This window comes from Oncorhynchus clarkii, chromosome 9 (assembly GCF_045791955.1).
Source record: "Oncorhynchus clarkii lewisi isolate Uvic-CL-2024 chromosome 9, UVic_Ocla_1.0, whole genome shotgun sequence".
Taxonomy (NCBI): domain Eukaryota; kingdom Metazoa; phylum Chordata; class Actinopteri; order Salmoniformes; family Salmonidae; genus Oncorhynchus; species Oncorhynchus clarkii.
Genome location: NC_092155.1, coordinates 33827968 through 33841892, shown reverse-complemented (window position 1 = coordinate 33841892; position 13925 = coordinate 33827968). Strand labels below are relative to the sequence as shown.

The following is a 13925-nucleotide window of genomic DNA, read 5'->3' as shown; positions in this document are numbered from 1 at the left end:
GACCTGCCTTGTTGATAGTGTTAAGGCAGAGCAAAGCTTTAGTATGAACAGACTTCTCCCTATCTTAGCTACTGTTGTATCAACATGTTTTCACCATGGCAGTTTACAACTCAGGTTTACTCCAAGTCACCTCAACTTGCTCAATTTCCACATTATTCATTACAAGATTTAGTTGAGGTTTAGGGTTTAGTGAATGATTTGTGCCAAATATCAATGCTTTTAGTTTTTGAAAAATGAAGGACAAACGTATTCCTTACCACCCATTCTGAAACAAACTGCAGCTCTTTGTTAAGTGTTCCAGGCATTTCAGTCGCTGTAGTAGCTGATGTGTATAGTGCTGAGTCATCCACATACATACATAGAAGCATATAATACCTCTGTCCTCCTGCAAAATAACATGCTGATAGATTACGGAAGAAACATACCAGTTGAATACTTAGCCACTAGATGGCAGTGTCACATAAGGAATGAAGCTCAGTAGGCCTATTGCAAAATGCACTGGCAAGGCACTAGACTTAATATAAGTGTCAGCTCCGAGATGACTGGAAAATCCACTGGATATATGCAGTGAGTGACTGTCCTCACCTCACCTCACCTTCTCACAAAGTATATATTATTAGAAGAGATATAGACTGGCAGAGAGACATAAAAAGATATACAGAATTCTGTAACAGATTGCATAAACCGGGTGGTTTGACAACCAGGTTAACTCTGAAAAACCTCATCCGGTATTTTTTGTATTGACAGAAAAGCAATTGATGAGCCAATATTGTTCAAAGTTGTTCTGTTAAATGTATGTATGTGTTGGAAGAGACGGACCAGTGGCCGGAAGGGTGCTGGTACAAGCCCCAGGCCAGGCAATGAAAGTGGCAACTGAACTGTCAATCAAAGGGCTGCTGGTCTCTGGTCCCTGGTGCCAATTACTGTCATTGTATGAATGCTTATATACAAGCCCTTAAACAACAATGCAGTTTTAAAAAAATAAGTGTTAAGTAAAAGATAGATATGTACAAAATTTAACAAATAAAACAAATAATTACACAGCAGCAGTAAAATAACAATAGCGAGGCTATTGTGGGGCGGCAGGTAGCCTAGTGGTTAGAGCGTTGGACTAGTAACCGAAAGGTTGCAAGCTCAAATCCCTTGAGCTGACAAGGTAAAAATCTGTCATTCTGCCCCTGAACAAGGCAGTTAATGCACTGTTCATAGGCTGTCATTGAAAATAAGAATGAATTCTTAACGGACTTGCCTAGTTAAATAAAGGTAAAATAAAAAAATATACAGGGTAAATATACTGGTACAAAGCCAGGGGGCACATTGGTCCCAGGTGTTGAGGGTCGGCAACAACACCTCTGCCACACTGACCCTCAACACAGGGGCCCCTCACAGGTGTGTGCTTAGTCCCCTCCTATACCTTGTGTTCACTCATGACTCCATCTCCATCAACACGTTTTCTGACGACACGACGATGGACGATGATCTCAGACGCGATGAGACAGCCTACAGGGTGGAGGTCAGAGACTTGGCAGTGTTGTGCCAGGACAACAACCTCTCCTTCAATGTCAGAAAGACCAAATAGCTGATCGTGGACTAATGGAGAAAGAGGGAAAAGCACCCATCCAGATCGACGGGGCTACAGTGGAGCCAGTAGAGAGGTAATTTGCAAATAAATTCATAAAACATCCTACAATGTGATTTTCTGGATTATTTTTTCTGATTTTGTCTGTCATAGTTGAAGTGTACCTATGATGAAAATTACAGGCCTCTCTCATCTTTTTCTAAATACTTTTTTTGCCCCACTGTAGCTCCCCTGAACCTGTAGAAACTAGTACCACCTCATTTGAAAATCCCACCTTTCGAGGGTGGGAAAACAGTTGGACAAGGAAGATGGGCTCCCGTCAAGGCTATAGTCTTTACAAAGCCAGGGAAAATGAGTCAACCTAGATTTCTGGCAACGCCGTGGCAGATAGGAACATCGTTGAGACAAGTCCAATGCCAGTGGTCACAGACGTCAGTACAACGTCTAGTATTGATTTACATTTGGTTGAGTTGTCAACTAACATGAAATCCATTTAAAAAAAATCTGTCATTGGATTTAGGTTAAAACTTGGGTAAAAAAAAGACATGACTTTAAGTTGATGACTTTTTGCAAAACCAATTAGTTTTCCACACTTTGATTCAATGTCATCACATACATTTTTTTGGATTGAATTGTCGTGGATCCAGAAGCATGAGAGGAGCCTGTCAATAAATTATGTTAATTACACAGGACATATTTGGAGGCTGTTACTGTAATGATGAAAGGGAGCATGCTCTGTTATGTGCACTGTGAAGTGCGATTTCTGCTCTCATTGTAGTAGCCTATACCTTTCCAGTTTTAGTTTTCATGGTTTTACTGCAAGTAGCCTAAGGTGTCAATTATTATTTTCTCCAGCAGTGCAATTACTTTGGAGGAGTTGCTTCAAGCCGTGAAATCAGTCACAGGTTGCACTGTTTTGCAGCGTCTCAGAGCGAGGGTCTTTGGTGAGAGCGGTTCACTGTCGCTGTCGGACCAGTTTGTTTACCTCATTGTGCGTTGACATTGCGTCGTCAGACACATAGGCTAGACATACTAGAGCTTGAGTGCCTGAATTTAAATCATTTTTGGCCGACTGTACATGCAGATTGCGTTTAGTTTAGCATGGTCAAGCAATTGTTATAAAGGTTGTAGAGACCAAAGTGCGTGGGGAAAAAATGGAGAGAGAAACGACATCTTTGAAGCAGCAATATTGCTGCACAACTGTTATGAACGTTATCTCGTCTTTATTCTCTGTAGCGTCCCTTGCCTTTTGCATATTATTAAGTGTACAAACATCAGCGATCGCGGACAGGGTCCTGGATTTGGAAACTGGACATGGCGAGCAAATCTTTCACAGGGTCCCCAGTTTTTCTGTGGATCAGTTTAATTCATTGATTCAAGAGAGAGTGGATGAGCTCCTGTCACAGGTAAGCAAGCATCTCACGTGCACTTGCTAGCAATATGGTCAGGTTGGCAAATGACTGAACGCTTGTATGCTATGATTATTTATAAACAATATGAGTGTATTCCCTAATCGGTTTTAATCTTTAATCTACCCTCTGCTCTTCAACGTTATGTAATTTAGCCTGATGTTTTTTATTTTTATTTACAGCGCTCCTATGAAAATTTATCGAAGGTACGGATTGCCCGACAAGTTAGCCATACTCCTGATTGCAACTGTCCCCCAGGTAAGAGCACGTTTATTAATACACCTTTACATCACAATGTGTTATTGAGTTTGTTTAACAACAGTGATAAAGTAGCCTATCATAAGGAAGCTATCCTATTGTAAGAATGCTATCCTGTAGGCCTATCTACCTTGTGTTTAGAACAGTGTCCGCACTAGAATGCTTTCAACTACATTGTTCAAAAACATCAGTCACATTGCATAGGAGACATGAGACAACCACGGTGGTTTACATAGCCTTTACATTTATTAACCTGCATGGGGCAATGATGTATAAATACTGAGCAGTCTATTTTCAAACCATTTAATTCCTGGAGCATTACCAGAAAATATAGTTAGCCTAATATTGAGCTCCCAAATGTGTTATTTTATGATAGGCTACAATTGCTTTTTTTCTATGCATTTCAATTATGGGATTGTTCCCAGAGGAGAGACTGGTCACTTAAGAGCATGATGTGACACTATTCTTGTCTTTCCTGGTGTGTTGATAGTTGAGGGGAGTATGAAGGATGCAGACAGCTGAATCACTGCTACAGCAAACAGAAAGAGCAGTGTTTAACAGCTATACATGGAGGCGCTGAGAAGTTGTGTGAAGAGTGGGGCAGTGTCTCAAAGCCTGCTCAGTACTCTTGCATATTTTACCCTCTGATAGGTTACATAGCCTACAGTCATGCACATGTGCTGATATTAGTCACACACAGAGCAAGGATGCAGACAACAGTAGACTAATTGTGTTCATGTAGACCATAACTATTAGTTAGCCATAAAAAGCTCATAAGTTATTTTATATTTTTGTGTAGCATCAATACAGTCTAAAGGCAGGCATATAATTGTAAAATAAAAAATAAAAAAACACATGTTCCTCAAAATAACCTACCCTACTGTCTGGTATACCACACTGTCTGTTATAAGGATTCCTTTTTTCAAGGTATTTATTACACTGTATTACCTTGATAATCCAGTGAAATAACCAGTTTTCAACAGCAGATGGAAACACTTATTATTGGAATACTGATCAAGATCACAATAATAAGGGATTATATGTGGTTATGTGCTTTTTAGGAGATTATGTTGGGATGATATTTTGTCGTATTAGGCTATTGTTTGCTGTGCCGTTAGAGTGAATGAGGAACATGAATGATGGATGGCTCTGCAACATGGGTCACGTTATTATTAAGTGCACTTTTGTCCATCAGTCATATCTTACACACGTTCATGATCAAGAAACTCAACCAGGAGGATATATTAGATGAGGTAGTCTGACTATTCATTGTTGAGCTTTGCTCCTAGAGACCCACATGATGTACACGCTTTTGTTCCAACCATCTACTCATACACCTATTCAATTAATGAAGAGTTCGATGATTAGTTGAATTGGAAGTATTTTAGTGTAAAGAACATCACACTGCTGGCTAGTGATTACCACTTCCTCCACTTCCGCCACGCAAACACACGTGACCACCTTACCCAGTCGCACAATCGAAAAGTGTGGACACATCCCCATGTGCTACACTAGGCTAGAACAAAAGCTTGTACACAAGGATTTCACCGTCATTATCATATGAAGATATCATTGGAAATATTTCAAGGGTTGTAAGAGTATGGTATGGTGCAGTGTTGTACATTCTATAGCAAGTCCAGCTTTCACCATACTATTGCCAATGCTTGCTTGGAAAGCCTCGTTTTTAAACCAAGTACCTCCTTTCTCTATCTGAATGGATTCACTCAACGTAATCCTTGCTGTGGTCACAGCCTGTGGCTTAGGCACAGAACCGTAATGTCTTTTTCACAGTCTGCCAGAGTTGATGGAGCTGAACCTCAGACATAGGGATGAGCCATAGCTTCAGGATATTCTCCAGGTTGGCACTTCCCATTGCAAAACATTTCAGGTTTAGCACACAAAGTAATCTGTGTTTAAAGTGGAACTGATAGTGTTTTAACTACTTTCCAGATATGAAACAATAGGCAATCATAATTTCTGTAAAAAAAATATGAAATTCCTAGTTTATGCTACAAAACCAACTTTATAAGAGGTTTTAAAAATAGGTTCCATATTTGACTCAACGAATCCATGATGTACACTAAGGCATTGTTGGCAGAATAGATGGATGCAGTTCAATGCATGATTAATATAATTCATCAATACATTTCTGGTTAGTCAAAAAAGTATTGCTATCAGGTTGTAAATCACAGCTGGCTTGGTACATCATTTGCTGCTTCCATTCGGGATGCACTGTTTTAGTTTCAGTGACTCAATATTCTGGACAAAAATGGACGAAGGCTGGGAATGTCAATACAATCAAACTAGCAAGGGAAATTATCAAAAGTCATTCATAACGTGGCTAATAGGCTAGCGTATCTATTTATATAGCAAGCTAAAAACACGGAGCCTAACGTTAGCTAGATAGTTAGCTAGCTGCTAGGAGGATGTAATTTCATGCCATTGGAGCAGTGGGTGAGTGACTGACTTTTCCCCCTCATATCGTTTTTCGGTGGCTATACACAGCTAGAGATGTAGCTGTCATTTGGTTGGCTAGCAAGAACTTGAACGATTGTAATTGTTAGCATATCTTTTGCATTTGCAAATTCAGAACAACTGATGAATTTACGAATGCGCAACACCCTCTGAATATGACTGGTGTCAGTAAACTTAGACACATTTTTTTTAATAATTAGTCAAGAACGCTCTAGATAACATTTGAACAGCCTAACCAGCTCTGCTACGGCGAGTAAAATGATCAGAGTGAGGTGTTCTCTCATTTGTGTCTGGAAGTAGCTAGCTAGCAAGCTAGCCAACTTTAACCAGTAAGCTTTGGTGCTTCGTTGGGACCAATATGCATTGGCAGGCAAGCTGCAGAAGGATGAGGAGGCTACAATTCCCCATTGTTTATCAGTGGAATTTTGATGGCAAATGGCTTGTTTGTATAAATGCCTACTGTTGATTGGCTATAGCAAATCGGTCTGTGTAGATGTTTTTATTCAGTTTTATTTACTGCAGTGTCTACTAATTGTCCAAACACATGGCCGCTTTCCCACTCTATATTGCTATACAATTTTCACAAATGCCTTACAATGCTAGGGAATTACGTATACTAAGAATTTATGAAAACGTGAAAATGACTATATCTAAGTGGTCGCTTGTCAGATTAAAAAAAAAAAATGTTGTTCTTCCTGGGAGTGAAAATGAACAGATTTTAATAAGATTTCATGTTGCTAAAATGCTGTCAGTTCCACTGTAAATGCAACAAAGAGATTGCTAACAATAGTGCGCTGCAATAAAAGACACAGTTACACTCACCAGATGATGATGATCATTTGAAACTTCTTGTTGAAAGTCATTCTTGAAAGGGGAGAAACTAACAAATGAGCAACAACATCGTCTTTGATAACACCTGCTGCAGCCACTGCAAACTAGCCGTCGACAAAAGCTAGCTAGCTAGACCATGGGAAAACTTCTACTTGCTATTCAAGAAGGAAAAAGTTTACATATGTTTTTGTTAAAAAACGTTCCCACCCATTAAGTCAAATTGTGAATGGTTAATTGCACTGTCACTCCAAAATGTTGCCCTAATACCGTTGAATGGCAGATGCATTTATCTAGCTTCGGATGGCCTAGCCAATGGCTGACTTAGCTAGCTAGATTTACCTCCCCAGAGACCAGCAAATAAAGTTTTTTTCTTCAGTATTAACCCTTTCTTTTACAACAAAATCTGAAGAAATTAAATCAGAAAATCATTGAAAATAATATCATTATCATCATTATTTTATAAATCCTTAGCCCTTCTCTGAAGGCCCCTTAGCCCTTCATAGAAGGCCCATTTTTCCCACTGTGTTTGGGTTAGTAATAATTTGTAGTTTTGCCATATTTTCCCTCAGCACACTATTTTGAATGTCTAAAGAATCCATGTGTTGTTCTGAAATATGAACACAGAAATACTGGACATTTTGAACTCTGGACATATTGGACATTTTGGTGATTTGGCAAAATTACTACAATCATGGTCTTGGACTCGCATTTTCCTGGTTTTGATCTTGATTCGGTCTCGATTTGCTTCGGTCTTGCATTGTATATTCACACCCCACCTCTCTCAATCCCCCTCGACACCCCCTTTAAGTTACGCTTCAGAAACCTTGGCAGCCAAACGCATGCCAAAGGCCTTAGGGAAAAGAACAACAGCATATAATATGAATGTGTGGTGTATGACTGTTTTTTCAGTCTTGCTTGTCAATGAAAGGGGTCAACGAAAGGGCATAATGCTGCTTTAGCGCAACTCTGAAATTGATCATTACAGAAATTTGTTATCACTCTGCGTGTTTCACTCATCTGTTATCGCACAGTAAAGCCTGCTGTATTTTGCAGTGGCAGTAGCAACACACAAGGCTACACAGACACATGCCCAACATGTCAAACAGCCAGAGGAATCGCTCCCTCTCAACTCTCTGTGATGGGATTGGGTTACAAGCTAGTGCTTTTCCCTCCAGACTCTCACAACCAGATGGCCTGATCGTTTGCATTTTACCAATCTTCTTAGACATCAGCAGCAACTACTAAAACAGGTCATTAATAAGTGGCAGGTCAGATTGAGCCATCTGTGTGGTTTGACACTGGGAGGTGCATGCATGCATGCATGCATTGGCTGAGTAATTACTGAGTGCAAGGTAAAGCTAAGCAGACTCCCAGCTAGCCACAGAGACAGCTGCTTCTCATTAGCAGTAGGGCCTGGAGACATGTGCTGGAGTCTGGGACCACAGTGGGGGAGCCATCCTGGACTGCAGTCTATAGTGGTGCCCTCTTTTTATACTGTGGTCTGTCTGTGTGTGTGTGGATCTGCATGCGAAATGGAGGGACAGACACAATGAGAGATAAAATAAACATTAAGAGCATTCCCTCAGGTTAGAGAGGAAGAAAATGCTGATAGCATGACTTATGAGCAATGTCACAATGCCAGGCTGCACTGAAAATGTAAGCACTGTGCACTGTACAACTGTTCCCTGTAAATGTACAGGATTATACTGTAAACTGTATGTTTTACAGTGAAGTTCTCCCTGAAATTAAAACAGTACATTTGTACATAAAACACATTTAAATCAAATTAGTAACAACATTAACCACAGCATTAATCACAAATTAGTAACCAAATTAACCACAGCATTGACAATAGAAGTAACAACAGTTAACACATACAGTGCTTTCAGAAAGTATTTCACACCCCTTAACCTTTTCCACATTTTGTGTTACAAAGTGGGATTACAATTGATTTAATTGTCATTTTTGTTGTCAACGATCTAGACAAAATGCTGTGTAATGTAAAAAATAAATAAAACACTAACATGTCTTGATTAGATACAATTGAAGTCGGAAGTTTACATACACATTAGCCAAATACATTTAAACTCAGTTTTTCACAATTCCTGACATTTAATCAGAGTAAAAATTCCCTGTCTTAGGTCACTTTATTTTAAGAATGTGAGATGTCAGAATAATTGTAGAGAGAATTACTTATTTTATTTTTTATTTGATTTCTTTCATCACGTTCCCAGTGGGTCAGAAGTTTACATACACTCAATTAGTATTTGGTAGCATTGCCTTTAAATGGTTTAACATGGGTCAAACGTTTTGGGTAGCCTTCCACAAGCTTCCCACAATAAGCCCATTCCTCCTGACAGAGCTAATGTAACTGAGTCAGGTTTGTAGGACTCCTTGCTTGCACACACTTTTTCAGTTCTGCCCACAAATTTACTATGGGATTGAGGTCAGGGCTTTTGTGATGGCCACACCAATACCTTGACTTGGTTGTCCTTAAGCTATTTTGCCACAACTTTGGAAGTATGCTTGGGGTCATTGTCCATTTGGAAGACCCATTTGCAACCAAGCAAACCATAGTCTGGCTTTTTATGGTGGTTTTGGAGCAGTGGCTTCTTCCTGGCTGAGCGACCTTTCAGGTTATGTCGATATAGGACTCGTTTTACTGTGGATATAGATACTTTTGTACCTGTTTCCTCCAGCATCTTCAGAAGGTCCTTTGATGTTGTTCTGGGATTGATTTGCACTTTTCGTACCAAAGTACGTCCATCTCCAGGAGACAGTACCTTCAGGTGTTTGGAAATTGCTCCCAAGGATGAACCAGACATATGGAGGTCTACAATTTCTTTTCTGAGGTCTTGGCTGATTTCTTTTGATTTTCCTATGATGTCAAGCAAAGAGGCACTGAGTTTGAAGTTAGGCCTTGAAATACATCTACAGGTACACCTCAAATTGATTCAAATGATGTCAGTTAGCCTATCAGAAGCTTCTAAAGCCATAACATCATTTTCTGGAATTTTCCAAGCTGTTTAAAGACACAGTCAATTTAGTGTATGTAAACTTCTGACCCACTGGCATTGTGATACAGTGAATTCTAAGTGAAATAATCTGTCTGTAAACAATTGTTGGAAAAATGACTTGTGTCCTAACTGATGTCCTAACTGACTTGCCAAAACTATAATTTGTGAACGAGAAATTTTTGGAGTGGTTGAAAAACGAGTTTTAATGACTTAAATGTATGTACACTTCCGACTTCAAATGTTTACAGACACTGAAGCTACACCTCGTAATCAGGACCTATTTTGATAACAAGATCGGTATTGAACGGACATTATATATTTTTCTTCAACTGAATTAGAGACAGTTGAAGCTTAACTAAAGTAGGCAGACAATTTACTTGAATTGGTTTAGACAAAGATGTTGTTAGGGTTCAAACCTCTGATTTCTGACTTTTAAAAATGGTACTATTTTAGGCTAAAAATGTTGACCTTATTGCAGTGACGCTCACCATCCAACCCAACCGGCCTAGTGGTTAGAGCCTTGAGCCAGTAACCTAAAGTTTGCTGGATCGAATCCCTGAGCTGACAAGGTATAAATCTGTCATTCTGCCCCCTGAGCAAGGCAGTTAACCCACTGTTCCTCGGGTGCCGTGGATGTCGATTAAAGCCCCCCCGCACCTCTCTGATTCAGAGGGGTTGGGTTAAATGTGGAAGACACATTTCAGTTGAAGGCATTCAGTTGTACCCCTTTCCCCTATACAAATGGTGAGTGAAAGGTCTGAATACTTATGTGAATGTTATATATTATTTTTAATACATTTTTGCTTTGTCATTATGGGATATTGTGTATAGATTTGATGAGGGAAAATAACGATTTAATCCATTTTAGAATAAGGCTGTAATGTAACAAAATGTGGAAGAAGTCGAGGGGTCTGAATACTTTCCTAATGCACTGTAATTCTCAGTATCAATCACAGGAGATGTATCGTATAGATAGGCAAGGCTGGTTCACATACAGGGAGTATGCAACCCCCATGGACACCTCTAATCCAGTCTGTTTGCCATGTACAGAGAAAGTTGTTGAAACACAAAACTTGTCTTTGCGAAGAGGTTGGTCAAGTAACATCCGATATTGACGTACTGGAATATAAAAAATATTAATATGGTAGCTGGTTAGGGGTGTTGCAGCTCAAACTCATGCCAGACAGATGATTGGCACAGCTCAAGACCCCACTGAGGCTCCTGGGACAGAGATAAAACAGAAAAGAGTGTGTGAAATCTGGGCATCTCTGGGTAACCCTTCTTGACATTTTCAAACGGCGGCACGTAAACAAGGCTGCCTACCACAAGAGCCACACTGTTGAGAATGTCAATATTTGCGCACCATTTCAAAGCCGCCCATGTTTTGTATCACTCACTGCATCGAGTGGAGGGGGGTTGTCCACCTGCAACGTCTTAGATGTCAAGGACGCATGGTGGCATTGGCGTTTGGCATGTCTCCCTGTCTCTCAAGAATTTGTGGAAAAACACTTGGTTTTGATTAGAGATGGTCCAAGATTTCCATCAACATCGTCTCGCATGTGGTACTCCAGCCCTGCTCTCGTCTATCCCCAAAGCCATCCTCAGAATGGGCCTCCAAAACATGAAAACGTCTGGACTTAGTCATAGTGAATTTTAAGTCCAAACAACCGGAGTCTAAACAGGATGTTTTGGGGTAAATTTTCTGTGGATAGTAAAGAATGGACAGACTCAACCTCTCTTCAGAGGGCAAAGAGGAGGGCAGATTGAAAAGTAAGAAAAGTACATAAGGGATAAAGGGCTATGATAAATATTGCTAGTAACTAATTCCCGACATAAAGAACCTAAGAGTATCTGATAACCCTTACGGAAGCAAAACAAAGACCAAGCAAAAAGGATCTTATGGGCCCACCACTCTATTGCAGCAGAGCTCAAGACCTAGTGGTAAATAATCCCAGTGGGGGGCTAGTGCCCGTCTTTCCTGTGTCGCACTGTTTTAGTATCTTTTTATAACCTCCTTCCTTCCTCCTTACACTCCACATTATTCTGAGTGCCCAGGCACACTGGGGAGTGAGGAAGTCAGCATGGTTTATTAAGTGAATGTGGCACACCACCCATGTCATTGAGCACAACAGAGTCTATTTGAAAAATTGACACTTAAAAATAGTACCAAGCCAGCGACTGTCTGGAACGACCAGTGGTAACAAGGCCTCCAGCTGTGATTCACAGTTTTTTTTATGGCTAAGGACTTCTGCTGCTAGATCTGCTGAGGTAAAGGCCCAGTTAATTTCATATGCCACCTCAGCTTCAAAAATAATGTACCAGCTATTGACCACATATCTCTACCAAGTATCAAGTATCTCCTGGTATACTTGAGCTGATATGCTAGACAATCTGAAGGATTTAACAACATTTAGCAATAATTTAATGAAGGATTAACATGGCACTTGTCTGATGCATCTGGGCCTCAGCCAAGATAGTGGATTAACACCCATGCCTTGAGATGGGGTGAATAGGAGATTGATATCCAGCATAAGGCCACATGTCGAGGTGGCTCAAGGCTTGAAGGAAGTCTAGTTGAATGGAAGTGTGTTTCAGCTGGCTGTAGCCTAAACTGGTATCTACTATCCTGTCTGATATGGAAAGGAGCATATTTTTGTTAGACTATTATATTCCACTCTTGAGAACATTTGAATAATTATTATTATTATTATTTTGTCATAATCTGCTTTTTTTTTTTTTATTGACTAAAGGCAGTTGCCTTTTTCTAGATTGAATGGAGCCCACTGCTTTGGCTATATAGCCACAGAAATCTGATTAGTTGTCCCCAAGATATCGTATTTTCATAGTTAATGTGGTGGTACCATAAATCCAGGCTCTTTTAGGCAGCTTGTGAGTAATTGCAGCTAGTGGAGGTTCCTTTAGAGAACAAAAGGCATCTCAATACTCCTGTAGTGATATGATATTCTGTGATGTGCACAGGAAGCTTTTCTTGGATGGCAGGTTTGTTAAACCAGTGCTGACCATCATGAGGTCAAATGCATCAAGTCAAAATGAGGCCAGAGAGTGACTGTGCCTAGTTTACCATCACACAAAGGAAGGCTTCATATGGAGAATGCCCTGGCCCCTAGTGTGTACTGAATACGAGAGTATCATTCTTTAATAATATATAAATATATAATTCTTTAATGATAAATTATGATCATGTTACTCACCAGCACTTGTTGCCAGCTCTTGATAAACGAAAAGCTGATGCATTTAATGCCTAAATGGTAAAACAACAGCCTCTGCGAGTCTTTGGTCAGTGTCATAGTTTTGTGGTTTGAGAGTGAGGGTTAGAAGGCACTGTGTCAGCTCCAGATTCAACTGAGCCGAGATCACTGCATATGGTTATAAGTGGCACTATGCCACCAGGCTAGTCGCTCATGTTGACAAGCCGGCAGGCAGACAGGCAGAATCGCCCCCAGCCGTCTGGTACAGGGACAGGAGACAGATGGACGGCCATCTTTGAAGAGGTCTCCCTGAGCCCATCCATCAATCGTCACCTTTCTGAGCCAGGGAGGCTGCTGGGAGATGCCACAGATACCACCCAAAAGTCAATAATGACAACAAGAGGGGAGCTGGGATTTGGAGGCTACTCTTTATGGTTGGGTGCACTCAGAGTGGACAAGGCCTTTTATAATAGCAATCCAGGCAGCTGAACAACATTTCAACATTTAGTCAGAAGTAGAAAATGGGACATCATGAGGTTTTCTGGCCATCTGTTGAAATGAGTCCCTATGAGCTCATATTAAAAATGATATCCTAACATTATATCCTAACATTGAGACAGGAGATACATATGCTCCAGATATTTTAAATCAAAATAATTTTTATAAGAAAGAAGTACATTTCAGCAATACATATTTGGAATATCATGTTCATACATCACTTGTGAAATACAGCAATGTAGATGTATCAATCATAACTGTTTTACATCTCTGGTGGTGTTGGCGAGGTGACAGCGTGGGTGGAGAGATTACGCTTCAGATTACTTGAAGTACTTTGCACGGACCCTGGAAATCTCACCATACCAGGTCACTTCAAAAGCACATTTAAACACTAGAGAGAAAATATACTTTTAGAATCGAGTAAAACAACGTCATTTTTGCAAAGTGAATTTCATGAGTGGTATTCAACGAAAAAGGTATGACAGAGTGCATTCGGAAAGTATGCATTCCCTTTTTCCACATTTTGTTTCATTATAGCCTTATTCTAAAAATGTATTAAAAAAAATTTTCCTCATCAATCTACATACAATACCACATAATGACAAAGTGAAAACAGGTTTGGAATTGGTTAGAAACATTTGCAAATGGA

General features: G+C 40.0%; 1 long non-coding RNA gene across 1 annotated transcript in view; it reads left to right on the top strand.

The window, feature by feature from the left end:
* The first annotated feature begins 2802 nt into the window (after positions 1-2802).
* Positions 2803-13925, top strand: part of LOC139416222 (uncharacterized) — a 139450-nt gene continuing 128327 nt past the window's right edge. Inside the window, exons 1-2 of the long non-coding RNA XR_011635071.1 lie at positions 2803-2985; positions 3171-3246. This is a non-coding gene — a long non-coding RNA (uncharacterized lncRNA). The remainder of the gene's footprint in view (positions 2986-3170; positions 3247-13925) is intronic.